Source organism: Aquarana catesbeiana, linkage group LG12, assembly GCF_042186555.1.
Source record: "Aquarana catesbeiana isolate 2022-GZ linkage group LG12, ASM4218655v1, whole genome shotgun sequence".
Classification (NCBI taxonomy): domain Eukaryota; kingdom Metazoa; phylum Chordata; class Amphibia; order Anura; family Ranidae; genus Aquarana; species Aquarana catesbeiana.
The window spans coordinates 110,459,546-110,478,755 of NC_133335.1; positions in this window are offsets into that span (position 1 = coordinate 110,459,546).

A 19,210-nucleotide genomic window follows, 5' to 3' on the forward strand; every position below is an offset into this window, starting at 1 on the left:
ATTATGGCCCCAACAGGTCTCACTGGAAGTTTAGAAACCCTTCTGTAACTAATGACATCAGCATGTTTTGTAACAATAAGGTTGCGAAGGTCGCGAGAGAGCCCTTTGCTTTTACCCATCATGAGATGTTTCTTGTGTGACACCTTGGTAATGAGACATCTTTTTATAGGCCATCAGTTGAGATTGAGCCAGCTGAAATTAATTTGCACTGACAAGGGGAAGGATTGCTTTCTAATTAATGACAGATTTCAGCTGGTGTCTTTGCTTTCCATGGCTTTTTTCACCTCCCTTTCTTCATGTGTTCAATACTTTTTCCCTGTGTCATTCCATTTTATTACACGTAACTTACATTTCTGAACTTATTTATTTTGTTTTTTTTTTGTATGTATGGATTGCATGGGTTGTTACCGACGTGTGGTGAAAATGTAAAGTCAATAGCACCTTTAGAAACATATTTACCTAGAAAAATGGTACTGTATATATTGTGAGCTGGGGATAGGGTGTAGGTACTAAGCTCCCTATAAAGTTCCACACTTTCAGTCACAGATACCAGTCTAGTGATGTAGTGACAAACATTGCAGTGATTACTGGAGAACATACTGGACAGGATTGACAATAATTCTCATTGTCTTTTTATACCCCAGGCAGTGGTGGCTGGTGCTCAAAATTTTTTGGGGGGGTGCAAACAAACTGAAAAATTCTGAAAAATACTTTAAAAAAAAAGATCAATTGCAGCCTCACCGTGCCTATCAAATTCAGCCACTTTACCCATCAAATGCAGCCACTGTGCCATAAATTGCAGCCACTGTGCCCAGCAAATGCGGCCACCATGCCATCAAATGCGGCCACTGTGCCCATCATATGCAGCCACTGTGCCTATCAAATGCAGCCACTGTGCCCATCATATACAGCCACTTTGCAATCAAATGCAGCCCCTGTGCCCATCATATGCAGCTACTGTGCTTAGCATATGCAGCCACTGTGCCCACCAAATACAGCCACTGTGCCCACCATGTACAGCCACTGTGCCCACCAAATACAGTCACTGTGCCCATCATGTGCAGTTACTGTGCCCACCAAATACAGTCACTGTGCCCATCATATGCAGCCACTGTGCCCACCGACCCCCCCAACTCGCGGGACTCGCGGCTCTGACAGCACACTTGCCCCCCGTCTCTGGGCTCTGACAGCAGCACCCCCCTTGGAGCTTGCGGGTCTAACAGCACCACATTGTGGGGCTCGCAGCTCTGGCAGCACCCCTTGTGGTCAGGCACTTACCGCCAGGCAGCAGTTCCTCTCCAAGTGCACCAAAGCGGCAGTGACCTCCGCTCCAGCGTGTGTCTCCTCCACTCCTCTTTCTAAGTGCCAGGCATCCAATAGGGTGGCCTGGCACTTTGGCCAATCAGGAAACAAGTCTGGCACCCTGCCTCCTAATTGGTGGGGAGGAAGGTAAGTGTGAAAATAGCAAAAATTAATTTGGATGGGATCAGGGCGCACTCTCTGCGCCCCGAGCCCACCCTATTTTGAAGCCTATTAGAGCCTCAGGCTCTAGTCAGGTGCTTCAAAAAGTACTACTCCCGCCCACCCCGCCATAGGAATCCATGTGTCTGGCGTCCTGAAAGGGGCCGGGAGCATGTATGGCTTAGGGACCACCAAATGTTCAATAATTTCATCATTCTTTTTATAGACTCGATACAATAAGTCATAATTACTAGTAAAATAAGGAAAATCGTAGCCTGTTCTCTGGTTCAACAGGTACATAGTTACTTAGTAGGTGAGGTTGAAAAAAAACAAGTCCATCAAGTCCAACCTATGTGTGTGATTATATGTCAGTATTACCTTGTATATCCCTGTATGTTGTGGTCATTCAGGTGCTTATCTAATGTTTTTTTGAAACAATTGATGCCACCCGCTGAGACAACCGCCTGTGGAAGGGAATTCCACATCCTTGCCGCTCTTACAGTAAAGAACCCTCTACGTAGTTTGAGGTTAAACCTATTTTCTTCCAATTTTAATGAGTGGCCACGTGTCTTGTTAAACTCCCTTCCGCAAAAAAGTTTTATTCCTATTGTGGGGTCACCAGTACGAAATTTGTAAATTGAAATCATATCCCCTCTCAAGTGTCTCTTCTCCAGAGAGAATAAGTTCAGTGCTCGCAACCTTTATTCATAACTAATATCCTCCAGACCCTTTATTAGCTTTGTTGCCCTTCTTTGTACTTGCTCCATTTCCAGTACATCCTTCCTGAGGACTGGTTCCCAGAACTGGACATCATACTCCAGGTGCGGCTGGACCAGAGTCTTGTAGAGAGGGACTGGTTCCCAGAACTGGACATCATACTCCAGGTGCGGCTGGACCAGAGTCTTGTAGAGAGGGAGAATTATCGCTTTGTCCCTGGCGTTAATCCCTTTTTTAATGCATGCCAATATTCGGTTTGCTTTGTTAGCAGCAGCTTGGAATTGCATGCCATTGCTGAGCCTATCATCTACTAGGAAGAAAACCAAAAAAAGGGTATGTGCCCCAAGGGGGATATTATGGGCAGTACAACACTAGGAAATAATTATATGGTGCAAGAATAGAATACAGTAGTATTGTTTAAAAAGATTATCACAAAGTTTTTATTGCTTACAAAATATGCAAAATATCTACAAACATAGAATCAATATAAGATCAAAGAGATGGAGGAGACAACAATCAATTGTGATCTAACTGCTATAGTGTTGTAATAGATCATCCCAGTAGACCCAAGGGTCAGCTCACTGGAGTGAAAATAAAACAGCACAGGACACTCTACATGTTTTGGAATAACATAGAAAGACTCAGTTCTTTCTGTAGTGTATGTTTCCTTCCTCAGGAGTTTCAAAGAAGCAGTTTTGATGTGTTTAACACATTTGTCTCTTCATTGTAAACAAACGTATTGAGAGATGGGCTCCCACAGCCTTGGGTCCAAGGGGTTAATTAGGTTTTCTAGTCACTGATACAAGCAGTAAGCTGAGAGGAGCCTGCTTTCCCTGCAGTGTGTGTCATTACAGCGAACCACCAAAGATACATGCCAAGTCCATCCACCAGTGGTGGCTCTTGTGAGCCCCGGCCTGCCGTCTTTTTTTTGGGGTCAACGCCAAAGCCAAACTCTGCATAGTACCCAAAATCTCTCTTCCTACTTTTCCAATAACAATTACTGTTTGTATCAGTGACTAGAAAACCTAATTAACCCCTTGGACCCAAGGCTGTGGAAGCCCATCTCTCAATACATCTATGTACAATGTTTACAATGAAGAGACAAATGTGTTAAACACATCAAAACTGCTTATTTGAAACTCCTGAGGAAGGAAACATACACTACAGAAAGAACTGAGTCTTTCTATGTTATTACGAAACATGTAGAGTGTCCTGTGCTGTTTTATTTTCACTCCAGTGAGCTGACCCTTGGGTCTACTGGGATGATCTATTACAACACTATAGCAGTTAGATCACAATTGATTGTTGTCTCCTCCATCTCTTTGACCTTATATTGATTCTATGTTTGTAGATATTTTGCATATTTTGTAAACAATAAAAACTTTGTGATAATCTTTTTAAACAATACTACTATATTCTATTCTTTCACCATATAATTATTTCCTGGTGTTGTACTGCCCATAATACCCCCCTTGGGGCACATACCCTTTTTTTTGTTTTCTTCCCTATATATGGGATGTGGCAGAGACCCCCGGAAAAACTCAAACACTGGTTCCTCCCTATTTTCTTTATTTCCTATCATCTACTAGGACCCCCAGGTCCTTTTCCATCCTAGATTCCCCCAGAGGTTCTCCCCCTAGTGTATAGATTGCATTCATATTTTTGCACCCAAATGCATTATTTTACATTTTTCTACATTAAACCTCATTTGCCATGTAGTTGCCCACCCAATTAATTTGTTCAAATCTTCTTGCAAGGTTTCCACATCCTGCAGAGAAGTTATTGCCCTGCTTAGCTTAATATCGTCCGCAAATTCAGAGATTGAACTGTTTACCCCATCCTGGTCCTTTATGAAGTAATTAGATAGGATTGGTCCCAGCACAGAACCCTGTGGGACCCCACTATCCACCCCTGAGAATCATTAACACATCATTACTTAAGTCTTTTTATTTGGAATATATGCTTGTCCAACAAACAGATACTGTTTACATCACGTATAAAAACATTACAAAGGAAAAGCGAACATACATAAATACCCCCGAACATTTTACCCTTTTCTACCCTTCCATCCCCCCCTTCATTATACCATTCATTCTCACCCCCCCCCCCAACTTCCATCCTCCAATCACTCCACCCATTCTTCCTAATCCACTTATGCTTATTCAGGCCACTCCTGCTCCAGCCATAACTTCCATATACTCTTATATTTCTTCATACTGCCTCTTTTCCTATACCAAAATTCCTTCTTCATAATCATATCTTTAACCTCTTTCATCCATTCTGCCATCGTCGGGGGATCTTTTGCCTGCCACTTCCGTGCTATTAACTTCTTTCCCTGAAACAAGCATATAATTATTGCAGTCTGGGTGTCTTTTAGCATACCATTCTTCTCCGTCAAGCTCATGAGACAGGTTCTAGCTTCCATGTCTAACGATGTCCCAAACACAGAGTTAATTTCCACAACTATCCCTTCCCAATACCTATGTAACTTGGGGCATCGCCAGAACATGTGTATCAAATCACCTCTCCTATCCCCACAGCGTTGGCATTTAGCATCTGGCCTCTTTCCAAACCAAAATAGTTTTGCTGGTGTATAATATAGCCTATATATCAAATACAGGTGAGATAGGTGAGACGGTGACAGAGAGACCCTGGGCCCTAATGCTAAAACATATTTCCACTATTCCTCCGTTATTGTACCAACATCTTCCTCCCATTTACTCCTGTTTCTAGATTCCACCACCCCCTCCTGCTTCACCATATTTATACTCCTATACATATCGGATATTACCCCTCTAGACGATCTGGTATTTACCAGTTTCCTAAGCAAAGGCATTTCATTCCACTCTATCCCCTTCCCTCTGAATTGTACCTCTAGGGCATGCCTGACTTGCAGATAACTAAAAAATAGTCAGTTGGGGACTGCAAACTCCTCTCTTATCTCTTGGAATGATTTCAACCTCCCTGCCCTATACAACTGTGCCAAGCAGTGGATGCCTCTCCTGTCCCATACCTCTATTATCCCCATCATTTTGAGCTCTTTTAAATTTTTATTGTCCCATATTGGAGAGAACTCAGAAAACCCCGTGTACCCCAACACGGCCTTCTGAAGCTTCTGATCATTAACTGAGTTGTGGGGCAACTGTAACCAAAAGATTCTGCCTCCACTGCTTCCACTGCCATATCATGGCTGGTATTATTCATCAATATATTACTTCCTCCTCCCCTTTCTTCGGGCAAGTTACTACCTCTCATAAACTGCATTCCAGCTGCCGTAAAGTAGCTCCAAGGGTCCGGTAAAGCCAGGCCCCTGCCTCTCTCGGTGGCCGTAACGCCTGCGAACCAATCCTTGCCACACCGTTTTTCCAGATTAATTCTCTAAACAAACTGTCCAGTTTTTTGAACCAGTGTTTTGGGATCCAAACAGGGGAATTGTGTATTACGTATAAGATTTGCGGCATGCATACCATCTTTATTAAATTGCATCGACCGGCGACCGAGAGAGGCAGGCGACCCCACACTCGACTTTTCTGCCTTAGCTTCACCATAAGTGGTACTACATTTCCCGTTATATACTGCCCCGGGTCTCTTGTTATATTTACCCCTAAATATCTCATTTGACTTACAACTCTTATTGAATCTATCTGATTCGGAAGAGGTTCTACAAGGGGGTCTATTGGCAAAAGTGCAGATTTTCCCCAATTGATTGTCAGTCCAGAAAAGTGGCCAAATTCTTTAATCATTTCCATAGCTGCTATCAATGAGATCTGTGTATCTTCCAAAAATAACAGGATATCATCCGCATACATTGCGACTTTCTCTTCCTCCCTCCTTCTTTTGAATCCCCGAATTCTTTCAGACGCTCTTAAAGCAACCGCCAATGGCTCCAATGCGAGGGAGAAGAGCAGGGGTGACAATGGACACCCCTGTCTCGTTCCCCTCCCCAACTGGAACCATTCAGAAGACTCCCCATTGACCCTAACCTTGGCCCTCAGTTTATCATATAGAAGTCTCAACCATTTAACAAAATTAGGGCCAAATTTAAAATCCGCCAGTACTTTCCACAGATAGTGCCATTCAAGGCTGTCAAAAGCCTTGACCCCATCTAATGATAGAATGGCTCTATTCCCCCCTTTCTCTATTGGTAGCTGTGTATTTACATATACTTGCCTTATGTTCACACTCACTGATCTATCCGGTATAAAACCAGTTTGGTCTGGGTGTATTACTTTAGAAATTATTCTTTTTAACCTGGTTGCTAGGGCTTTTGCCAAGATCTTAACATCTGAGCACAAAAGCGAAATTGGTCTGTATGAGGCTACATCAAGCGGATTTTTCCCTTCTTTTAATAATACTATAATAGTGGCTTCAGTCATAGATATGGGCAACCTTCCTTCCACCTCAGCCCCATTCAATACTTCCAATAATTTTGGGAGCAAAACCTCCCCATATCTCTTATAGACTTCTATAGGCAGACCATTGGGCCCTGGTGCTTTCTGATTCGCCATATCTATTATTACCCTTTGCAACTCTGCCAATGTCAACGGGGCTTCCAATGCTTCCCTATCCTCACTGGATAAAGGGGTTATTTTCAGTTTTTCAACAAACTCCCACATTTCTCCCTCTACATTAATTTGTGGGGTGCTATACAGGCCTTCATAATAATCTTTAAATACCTCTACTATTCCGGGGGTAGTTCTTATAATTCTCCCTTCCCTATCCCAGATTGCTGATATAGTGGATGAGGGGCCATTTGCTCTAGCTATCAATGCCAAGGTTCTCCCCACTAGTTCACCTTCCCCAAAAAGACTCTGCTTCTGAAACATTTTCTTTTATTCCTCTTTCTCCAATATTAATTTCCTGTATTCATCCTGGCTCTCTACCCACGCATCATATCTAGCTAAGGTTGGTTCCTCCACATATCTCACTTCAGCCCCTCTCACCCTTTCTTTTACTTTATATTCCTTTACCTGTGATTTTCTCTTAACATAGGAGATTTTTTGTATAAAGACCCCCCGAAGAAAAGCCTTCAGGGAGTCCCACATTATGCCCAACGGGGCGGTCCCTAAATTTAAATTTATAAATTCTTCTAAACTAACTGCAATAACCCCGTCATCCTCAATTACTTTGAGCCAAAAGGGGTTCATTTTCCAATCCCCCCCACCGTGGCTCGGCCCAATTTTAACTGAGAAAGCCACCGGTGAGTGGTCCGAGAGCCCCCTTGGCTCGTAATTTACCTCTGCCACTATGTTTAAGGCTTCCTCATTACATAGCACTAGATCAATTCTGGGTAAAGTGGCATGCGTCCTAGAGAGACACGAATACTGCTTCACACCCGGGTGCCACTTCCTCCAGATATCAACCAGCCCTACCTCCTCACAGAATTGGAGAAGTGGGCCTTTGGGTACCCCTCCAGAAGCCACCCTTGCTGGGAACCTATCTATGCTGTTGTCCATGGCCATATTAAAGTCCCCCGCCACTATAACTGGCACCCCAGGTTTATCCGCTATGAAGCTTATTAAGTCACTCAGTATCTCTGTATTGAATGGTGGAGGTATATATACATTTGCAAGTACACATTCCCGACTTTCAATAATACAAAAAAGAAAAACATATCGTCCATTCTTATCCAACTTACTCTGTCTGCAGGAGAAAACCAAGCCAGAGCTTATCAATACACTCACACCCCTTGAATACGAGGTGTGAGTCGAGTGATACGGCTCTTGGTAATTCCTATTCCTCAAGGCACTAACTGTACCTTTATCAAGGTGAGTCTCCTGAAGACAGAGTATCTTCACATCACCTGTCCTGGCCATAGAAAAAATTGCCTATTTTTTGCACATCTCCCTTACCCCCAGCACGTTCCATGGGCATATCTTAATGCACCTAAATGGGTCTGGGGTTTTCTTCCTACCAACTTTGGTACCTATCATTCTCCTGTTCCTATGTATTGTCTCCTCTCAAAATAATTCTTACTCCTCAAACCGTTCTGTCTAGTGTTTGAAAATATTAGTGATTTTAATTTTTGTATACATTCAAAACTTCTTAGTTCATTCCACTCCACACCCCTACCACCCTCCTCCCCCCTTGCAACCATATACATACCCCATTCCCCACCCTTCCCATCCCCCCCACCCCCCTCCCCAATCCTCCCTGCCCCTTTCCCCCTCCACCCCTTGCCCAACCTTGGGTCCATACCAAGGGCTTCTAAAGTGATCGTGTTAACCCCCTAAACGTGAGTATACCTCTTTTTTTCCCCTTTACGTTGCTACCCGAACCTTATAAGAGGGGTATTCACCCCAACATAACCAGTGTACTCAAAAAAACAAAGGATTAGTATCTGCTGCCCCCCTATACCCATACCTCCATAAATGAACCAGTGCATCAAAAGAGAATATGACAAAAAAAAAAAACCCCTACGACAAAACAAACCAAAAATGCCCAAAAAAATTACATAAGTCCGCTGGAGCCTTCAACTGAACAGGGATCCCAGAGTCTAATTTTTGCCTGTTTTCTTATGACCCTTCACCACGCTGTAACCTTCCTTCATTCTTCTCCAACCATAAGAGTACTTCTGTAGGAGCATTAAAGAACTTCACCTCCCCCCATGCTGTTATACGTAAACGTGCGGGGTAGAGTAATGCATATCCAATTTTGTGCTGCTGTAGTCTACGTTTACACTCTGTAAATTTTGCCCTCTGTTTCTGCAGCTCAGGGGAGAAATCCGGATATGAAGAAATTCTTACACCATTATGCTGTATGTTTTTCATTTCTCTTGCTTTCTGAAGAATTGTGACTTTGTCCCTGAAGAACAGAAATTTAACAATGAGAGGCCTTGGCTGACCCCTGAAGATGGCGCCCTAAATGCGACTCTGTGTGCACGTTCAATTGCAAAAAATTTTGACAGACAGTCTTAACCAAACATGTCCCTAAACCATCCTTCCATATATTCTGTGGGATTATTACCCTCACTTCTTTCGGGGAGACCCAGAACCCTCACATTCTTCCTGCCTGCCCTGTTCTCAAATTCGTCCATTTTACGAATACACATTTCCAATTGCTCCTTCATGGTTTTAACTTCTTGTCTCATCGGGTTCACATTATCCTCCACCTGACTAAGCCTCCCCTCAAGAACAGTAGTGCGAGCACATACCTTCTGCATGTCTTGTTTTAGGATAAGTAAATTGTCTCTGATACCTCTAACCTGATCCGATAGGTCAGATAAAGAAGTTTTACAGTTGTTAACTGCTAGGAGAATGTCCTTTAAGGATGGTTCCTTCTCTGGTGTCCCCATTCCCTCTGCTGCTTCATTACTCAGTCCAATCTCCCTTTCCAGGGCTGTTTGTAATGCAGATTCTGTTATGGGTGCACATACTTCTACTGAGCCTTGGCTTTTCCTCCCCCCAGGGTGGTTGGCCTGTGGCCCCTGATGTTACACACACCCCCACCTGACTCCCTTTCTTGGGTGTGTGGTTAGGTGTATGGGCAAAACGCTCCAGCTTTGCAGCTGCAGCTTGACTTGCCTTATCCTTAGGACCCCGCTGATTATGGGCACCAGCTCCATCTTGCACCGCTGCCTCCTCTGCACCTCTCTTTCTGGTCATCTTGGCTCAAATCTCCCCTTGGATCTCCAGAATTTAAATAATTACACAGTCTCTGGTGTACACTTCCTCCCTTCTCACCAGGGAGTGTGAGAGAGCCACAGACAGACGTGCGGACAGAGCACTAAGCAAATACAGTCTCCTTCCTCTCTTGTCAGCTGTTAAAACTTCCGGCGTCCCCTTCCCCACACTGCAAGGTTGGATCACCCCAGGGGACACACTATAGGCTCTTATCCCTGGGAGAGCACAGGCGGACGCATGAACAGAGTACCGGAGCGATCCCCAGATCCGTCCGCCCAATCAGCTGTTCGGCTTGCCGACGTCCTCTTCCCCGCACTGTTGAACAGGATCGCACTGGGGAGCGCACTGTAAGCTCCTATCCCAGGGAAACCAAAGGCAGACGTGCCGACAGACTGCCGAGTGATCTCTAGATCCGTCCACCCGGTCAGCTGTTTAGCCTCCCGGCATCCCCTTCTCCACGCTATTGGACAGGCACAGGCATAGGAGAAGCAGCAAGGTCCGGTCTCACAACGTCCTCCCCCTCACCTCAACCTCTGGTCACGCCCATCCCCCCATCGCAGATTAACACATCATTAACCATTACAACATTCTTCCAGGCACTGGCAAGGGTAGGATCTTTTCTCTGCTCAGTACCAAAGTTTTCCTTGTGCGTAAGATCAGCAAATTCTAATGTAGCCTCAGTGTCACGTACCTGGTGGAGATCGAGCTGTAGAGGGGGCGTCTCTTGTACCTCTTATTCAGCATTCCTGGTAGTGATAACAAAAGAAATAATAAGTGTGCTTGCAATACAAATTGTTCAGTAATAATGAATCATCATAAAATCACAAAATATTAGTGACAGTTCTGAAAAAGTGAAAAAAAAAAAAGTTCATTCGTAAATGGAGCACAGTGTTGGAAAGTCAGTGATAAGAAATATGTGCATCCAATGGATGGGGATCCAGCATCCAAAATCCAACCGCCTCAACCCACATAAGAGGGAAGGTGGAAGAACAAGATGTGAGGAAAGAACATCCGAACTTTAGGTACATCCAGGTAGCAGTGGGATTGAATGCTTACTGGAGTTGATGGACCTCCTCTGTGGCAAGGTCAGACAGGCAAGCAGATACCACCCTCTGCAGGGATAAAACGAGCTCCCACGTCAGAATCCTCAGGTGTTTACGATATTCCCAGGGCAGACAGGCTACTCTGCAAAACACTCACTCTTTGACTTTATGAAGATGGGTAGGATTCTGGTTCTTGGATCTTCTGGCAGCTGCAGGGGACTTGTGATGTGTGATGGTGACAACACTGGGGCCGCTCAGTGCGACATGCCTCTTGCTCCCGGGGGATGAAGAATTGGATGTTCCATGGGGAAGCAATGAAAAACTTCTGGCTTTCTGAGACATAGAGCTCGCACAGGACAGATACCACACTCCCCAGTCTACACAAACACAGAACTGGTTCCAGGGTGGAGGTGGTAGTGATAACAGGAGGTGTGAGGTTTGCAGGAAACAGATGCCCGTGGATCACCAGGCAGGAACCAGGGACTGGAACACAGTGAAGCTTGATTAGTAGGCTGGGACACAAACCAAGAGGTCATCAACAGCTGGGCAGTGAAGGTACAGGAAAACAAGACAAGAGCGGAGTCAGAGTACACGCCAGGGTCACAATAGGCAGGCGGGAATCTAGAGATCAAGGTCAAGGGTAAGTTGGGTCAAGCATGGGTAAGCAGATATAGCAGGTCAAGGCACAAGTAAACAGGAACTAGCTGAAGACCACTTAGCAAGCTGTTCTTGCCACAGTTCAGCTTAAATAGGCCGTTTGACGACAGTACGTGCACGTATGCACTCACATGTGCACATTGTCACGTGCATGCGCATATGTCCACTTTTTCTTGGGCGCATGCTAATACGCTTCTGCATGCGTGCTAATGGCCGTTCTGTATTGAGCATTTGCTCATAAGTATTAGCATGTAGTGTCTTGGTTCCAACTGAGCTTCTCTTACACTCAGTGTCAGCAGAAGGCTGTCCACTCTAGCTGGCTGTAGGGACTTCCTCAGTCTCCTCCAGTTCGCCTGCCATAGCAGAGAAAGGAAAACCTGGGGAACCCTGAGAGGCGTTCCCTGAACCAAAATTGTCTGTGCTGGCTAAGAATTCTGGCTCTGCCTCTGAGTCTGAACGATCCCACTGTTCCCAAATCTCAGGGAAGTCCCTACTAGGGATGGGCGAACGGTTCGTTCGGCCTGAACTTTCGCCGTTTGGCTGTTCGATGAACTGCTGATCAATAGGGGTGTGCATCTTCGGTGGTCTCACGATTCGATTATGATTATCATGTCAATGATTTGATTCGATTCCACGATGCATCACGATTAGAAAGATGGAGGAGTCTGGAGATAGGGAAGGAGGAATAAATGAATAGGAAAGGAAGGATGGAGTAGTCTGGAGATGGGAACTAAAGGATGGAAGAGTCCGGGGATAGAACTGAAGGATGGAGGGGTCAAGGTATAAGAACTGAAAGATGGTGAAATCCATGGAGAGAGAATGGAAGAGTCCGGGGAAAGGGAAGTAGGAATTCATGAATGAGGAAAAATGGATGGAAGAATCGGAGGATAGGAATGGAAGGCTGGAAGAGTCCAGTAATATTATTCAATGGAAGAGTCTGGGGGGGTGATAGGAACTGAAGGATGGAGGGGTCGGTCCAGAGATAAGAATGGGTGGGACCTCAGATTGTTCAGGGCTGCATGGGGTGGGGATTGGAGCCTGTGAATGGAGGTCAGTTGGGTGAGGGCTATGCGGTGGCCATTGGTTTGAATAGGGAGGTGGAAGAGGAATGGGCTGGGAGCCATATCTGTCTGATGTGTAGCTTGGGTGATCTGGGGTTAGTGATCAGGAGTAGTTTGAGACATATATAAAAGGTGGGGGGGGGGTTGGGAGAGAAGGCCAAGAGATAGTGGGACCTGCAGGGGGAGGAAGGGGCTGTGAAGGACATTAGGCAGTTTGACAACCAGCTGGGTCACATGCTGCCATATCTGCGTTAAAAACAAAATAAAGTGGGCGCTGTTTTAGTTGGCAGCTAGCACATGGTGATAGTGAATATACAACCTTTAATAGACCATAAAACCAAAATGGTGTGCAGTGCTTTGCGGTGATAAATGTACAAAAGAGTCTTATTAAGTAGTGAACAAATATAGTCCTGAAATATATATATATAATTCCAGTGCTGAGTGTGCTCTGCTGTGTTAAAATAATTCCTGATTTGAACACAGCAGAGCACACTCAGCACTGGAATTACTTTAAATACACAGAAGATTTCTTTCATTCAGATCACAGATTTATATATATATTTCAGGACTATATTTGTTCACTACTTATTAAGACTCTTTGTACATTTATCACCGCAAAGCACTGCACACCATTTTTGGTTTTATTGCCCTATCTTCATTCTGCATATAGTCTGGCACCTCCCTTACCATGTCAGTCTTCAGTTCTCAGTGTCCTCCCCGCGGCCCCCTCACCTGGCTCTACCACTCTTCTGGCTTTCCTCCGGCTCTGCCTCATTCTCCTCCATCACAACTCTGGCTGGATACGCCACAGCCACCCTGAACCCTTCCAGGACCAAAAGCACTGATGGCTCCACTCTCCTCCTCAGAGCTCCGTGCTCCATAAGCTGGCCGTGGCCGCCGCCACTCTTATCAGCAGCAGGGACAGCTCCAGCCACCACAAGCTCCGGCCCCAGCACTCCATGTTCCCGCCAATGTGCACACAGCATGGCTCCTCACTTCCGTATTCTGCCACCATGACGCCGCCTGGGATCACTTTCTATTGGCTGGTGAGGGGGTGGGACGATGAGGGGAGAGGGAAGGGGATTGATGGAAGGCCTCCTCTCCTCGCAACACAGGGGGATGATGTCAGTCGGAGGCGGGAAAAAGCAGCGCAAAAACTTCGGCTGCTTTCGGCTCCACTCGGAGGCAGGGCATGGTGCAGTGGCACGACGCGAGGATGACGTCATCCTCAATAATTGATTTCTTAAAGCTATAGCATCAATGCCGCATCATGGACAGTCAGTGCTGACGTCACCACATACCACGCTGATCCCGGAAGCGACGGGCAGCATACTGAAGCCGGCCGGCCTATGTTTTTAACCAAGCCTTTGATTTACAACATAATTGTAAGTGCATTTCCTTTTTATCTAATAAACTGTGTGAAAACGTATTACGCTATGGAAGCCTCTTTTATGTATCCTTTTATGGGGGATGAGTGCCCATCCACTACCTAGAAGATTCATGGTGGGGAGAACCATTAGGATTCATCCTTATTAAAGACACGAGGCTGGGGTAGAAAGCCACACGCCTGCATGATCTCCTGTAATAGGAGATCTTAGGAGCTGGTAAGGGGCAGCATTTTTATCGGTGGAGGAACCCTTCTGTCACCACGTTCTTCTGGGTGTTATGGTCGCATGATTCACACCGTATGGATGCTTGTCTAACCAACACTTGAAGGACTGTTCTGCCAGTGAACTTTCTTCCTTTTTATCTTTGGAATGGACTGAACATACTCATTTATCCATGTTTTCCATTTTCTTTTACGTATTTTATAAGTTTCAGTGTAGTGTAGTGAGACCATGTCAGTAATCTTTACATTAGTGTATAGCTAGAGTAGGGACAGTTCTATTTGAGTGCGTTACTGCCAGTTTAACACCATTTACTTCTGTGTGCGTTACTGCCAATTTAACGCCATATAGTTCTGTGTGCATTACTGCCAGTTTAACGCCATATAGTTTTGTGTGCGTTACTGCCAGTTTAACGCATTATAGTGCTGTGTGCATTCTTGCCAGTTTAACTCCATATATTTTTGTTAGTTAATGCCAGTTTAACTGGAAAAAGGGGAAATACCGCGCTCCTAACAAAAAAAGTTAAACTAAAGGCAAGCAAAAAAGCAGCAACTAATATATGAAATACATACATATAACATCAAATAGGGGAGAAATACCTGCGCTAAACAGTGAAATCACTAGTAATGAACCAGTGCTAAGTGAATAAATATATAAGTGTACATGAATGTAAAAAATATTTTAAAAACACGAAATGTAAAAATAAATAAAAAGTCAAAAGAATATAATGTCAGAGTATCAAAAGTTGAATGTGAAACTTAATGAAAAAAACAAATGTTAGACAAAGTCCAAATTATCAACTAAGATAATGTGATTTAAATGTGCAATCTTCCATCACCATTGAGTGCTGATCACCATGAGAAATACACGCTTACCAGAAGGCAAGAAAAGGACAGCTTGCGGCTAAACACCCAGCCAGGGCCTTGTCCTAAGGGATCCTGGATATACAGCTCAAAGGGCATCAAACCAGGACTCAATGCGGTCAATAAACCACTATTAGGGTGTTGTGGAGACTCTCGGATGTATGCCAGATGTCACCCAGAAATGCAAAAAGGGGAACTTCCCATGGTGTAATACTGATACATATGTTTTAATGTTAAGGATAAAAGTTACACTTACAAACGAAGAGGTAAAAATAGCATGAACAGCCGACCGACATGCGAACACCCATTCGCTCAGATCAAACGTGATGACGTAAGCATGTCCTGTCCATCCGATAAGATGACGTTGTCTGGGGCACGGGCAACGCACTGACGCATCATGTTTAAATACACAACAGTATTAACCAAGTCTCGATCTGAGGTGAGGGTGGAGACACAGTTAGACTCATCATGGTGGGCTGGCAATGCCTAGTCCGCCATAGTGCATGATGGCAAAAATAATGGCAAGAGGGATGAGAGCAAAAATAAAAGGTAACGGTACCTGAAGATACACTACAGAAATAGAAAATATTTGTTGAATAACATCTTCAATCATAAACATAATCAACAAAATACTTAAACCGGGACATTAATATAAATAATTTACCAGATGCTGATTATGGTCGTCAGGGAAGAAAATAAACGGGAACATCCACGACTTAACGTGGGAATCCCAAAACAAATTCAAAAGATGCATAAACAAATGTATGAATGGTGTTCTACAAGTTCTAAGGGCTGTTTATAAATATCAATAAATGGATGAAAATAGGTAAAGGTAAAGGGAAATTGGGTCATCTAAATGGTATCTAATGTATCAAAAGTTGTGGAAGGGACCATTAGGTGGAAGTGTCCCAAACCTCAACTCACATCAAGTTTACGTAAACAATATGGCTTAAATAAATTAATATAAAAATAAAATAACAAAAATGAATATAAAAATAGATATGAAAATAATGATAATAACAAAATCCACAAGCACCTGATTAATTAATTTAAGAGTTGTCTATAAAGGAATTTACATCCACGTCAATGTTAAGGCCAAAGGGGGCATAACACCTCAACCTGTGGATCCATGACATTTCAAGTTTAGATGCTCCTAACGAGGGAACTCCCCCTCCATTGTGTGCGCTACTTATCAATACCTAAAAATATTGTTTCCGGTGGGGTCTTTGTTGTGAAACAGGAGGTAATGCCTGGATACAGAATGTTTAAGGAAACCATTTTTTATGTTGGTAATGTGCTCATTTGGGCGAACAGAGAGGGGTTGTCTAGTTCTTCCAAGGTATTGGAGTCCACATGGACATTGAAGTAAATAGACGACCCCCATCTGTAGAGCACGTGATGAAAGGCTCTCTGGTATGCTCACGGGACATACTAGATGAAACAAAAGTTTGGGTCTGTCTATGTGGGCAGCCATTAAATGAGCAGACCCGACATCTTCTGCATTGGTAAAAAACAGTTATCAAAGATTCCTTTTTTGATGGTAGGGGGATTCAGAATATTATGTACCAACCTATCTTTGAGTAAAGGTGCACCCCTATATATCACTGGGGCCTGTCTGGTAACACTGTGTTTAACACAGGGTCATTATTCAAAATGTACCAGTGTTTGTTAATCAATTTTTTAATGCTAGAGTGTTGGACCGAATAGGTGGTGATAAAAGGGACAAGGGAGGTCTTGTCATTATGAGGCAATTTGACTTTCTCCTTGAGAAGATCTCCTCTGTCCATAGCCTTAACATCTTCAAGTGTGCTTTTCAAAGAATCACCCGTATATCCTTTATCAAGAAAACGTCTAGTAAGGGTGTCAGCCTGTAGTAAAAATTGATTGGTACTGGTACAGTTATGTTTGATTCTCATGAACTGACTTTTTGGCACCGACCTGAGCCAAGGTTCATGATGGCAACTATCAGTTGGAATATAGGAATTCCTGTCGGTGTCTTTAAAGTAGGTAGAGGTGGTAAACTGATTATAGGATTTAACAATGGTCAAATCCAAAAAATTGATACTGGATTGACTAGCATCAAAGTTTAGATGGATCCCTCTAGTGTTGTTATTGAGGTATTCCATGAATACTTCCAGGTCATCCCGACCTCCATCCCACAGGAGGAGGATGTCGTTGATGTACCCAGCCCACAGCTTAAGCTGGGGTTTCTGGCAAACATGGACGACATCCTCCTCCCACATAGCCATGAAAAGGTTGGCTAAAGGGGGGGCATACTTAGCCCCCATTGCCACACCCCTATCCTAGCGAAAAAAACAAAAACAAAAAGTTGTGCGTAGCTGCAAACTCCAAAACCTCCATGATGAAACAAATCTGCTCATCAAAGAGACCAGAATCCCGTCTGAGATAAAATTCTACGGCCATTATGCCTAAATCATAAGGTATTATGGTGTACAATGACACCACGTCAGCCGTTACTAGCCACATGGTGTCAGTGGGAATATAATTAGACAGCAAATGTATCACCTGACATGAGTCTCTAAGATATGATGGCATCTTGGAAACTAAAGATTGGAGAAAAAAATCAATATACTTGCCCACCTGGGATGTAAGGGAATCAATCCCACTAACAATGGGACGCCCCAGGGGAGCAAGTTAAATGCTTGTGGATTTTAGGCAAATAATAAATTATGGGCGTACGTGGTGCCTTGGGAATAAGGAAAACGTTCTCTTTTTTGTTGAGAATGCCCTGATCAAAACCTCTTACAACAATGCCCTCCAACTGCTTGAGGTATGTGAACTTCTGAACAGATCTAAGGGGGTGTATGTATCACGATCACCTAGGATTCTGTGCATCTCGGACATATAGTCATCCCTATTGAGGATGTCTATCCCCCCACCTTTATCCGCCAGCCTAATCACAAGTTCCTTATTGTCACAAAAGGAATCTAGGACTGACGAAAAAACAGGACTGGACCTCACCTTTTTAATAGGCATCTCATCAAGGTCTCTAAGGAGAACATCCCTAAAGACCCTGATTGAGGGGGATAGAGCTTCCGGGGGGGTTGAACAGGGAAGCGTTTGCGAGCCCTGAGTGTTGGTAATCTGTGGTTGTTACCATCATATCTCTGATAGGATTGGAGAGCATATATTGTTTAATGTTTAATTCTCGAATAAAATTCCTGTTGCAGCTATGACTTTTTTCACTTTAGCTCATACTCTTCTCCCCCATCTAGTTCCTCTTTTCGATCTATGGCACGCTTGGTGCCCTGGCTGATTTGGTTCCCAACCCAGCGGGCCAGAACCTGCATACTCAAGCCCATTACTACTAATAGGTACTTGGGGGACCAGGGGGGCACTATTGCTTCCCATATCATATTGGGTAACAGTTCTCTGTTCCACGTCGCCTGAAGGACAGGACAGGTCACGCAAAGGGTAGAAGCTATTCTGTGGGTTACCACCAAAATCAAATTCATTGCTATTACCAGTATCAAAATTGGTGGGTGGTCCAAAATGGCTGGGGCCAGTGGCATACATTGGACCATAATTGTAATTAGTATGTTGTACGGGGCCAGGATAACCCACATTCCCTCCATGGGAGAAGGGCACCTGTGTACGTGTTTGGAAGGGGCGCCCCTGATTAGGAGGATAATAAGGTGTACCCCGACCACGGCCACCTCCAGGGCCATATTTGGGTCTGAAGGGATGGTAAGGTGGTGGCTGATGAAAATTGGATTGAGGCCCACCTCTACTGTTGACCTGGGTCTTATGAGGAGATTGATAAGAACCTCCTCTAATTCTGTGCATCTCGGACATATAGTCATCCCTATTGAGGATGTCTATCCCCCCACCTTTATCCGCCAGCCTAATCACAAGTTCCTTATTGTCACAAAAGGAATCTAGGCCTGACGAAAAAACAGGACTGGACCTCACCTTTTTAATAGGCATCTCATCAAGGTCTCTAAGGAGAACATCCCTAAAGACCCTGATTGAGGGGGATAGAGCTTCCGGGGGGGTTGAACAGGGAAGCGTTTGCGAGCCCTGAGTGTTGGTAATCTGTGGTTGTTACCATCATATCTCTGATAGGATTGGAGAGCATATATTGTTTAATGTTTAATTCTCGAATAAAATTCCTGTTGCAGCTATGACTTTTTTCACTTTAGCTCATACTCTTCTCCC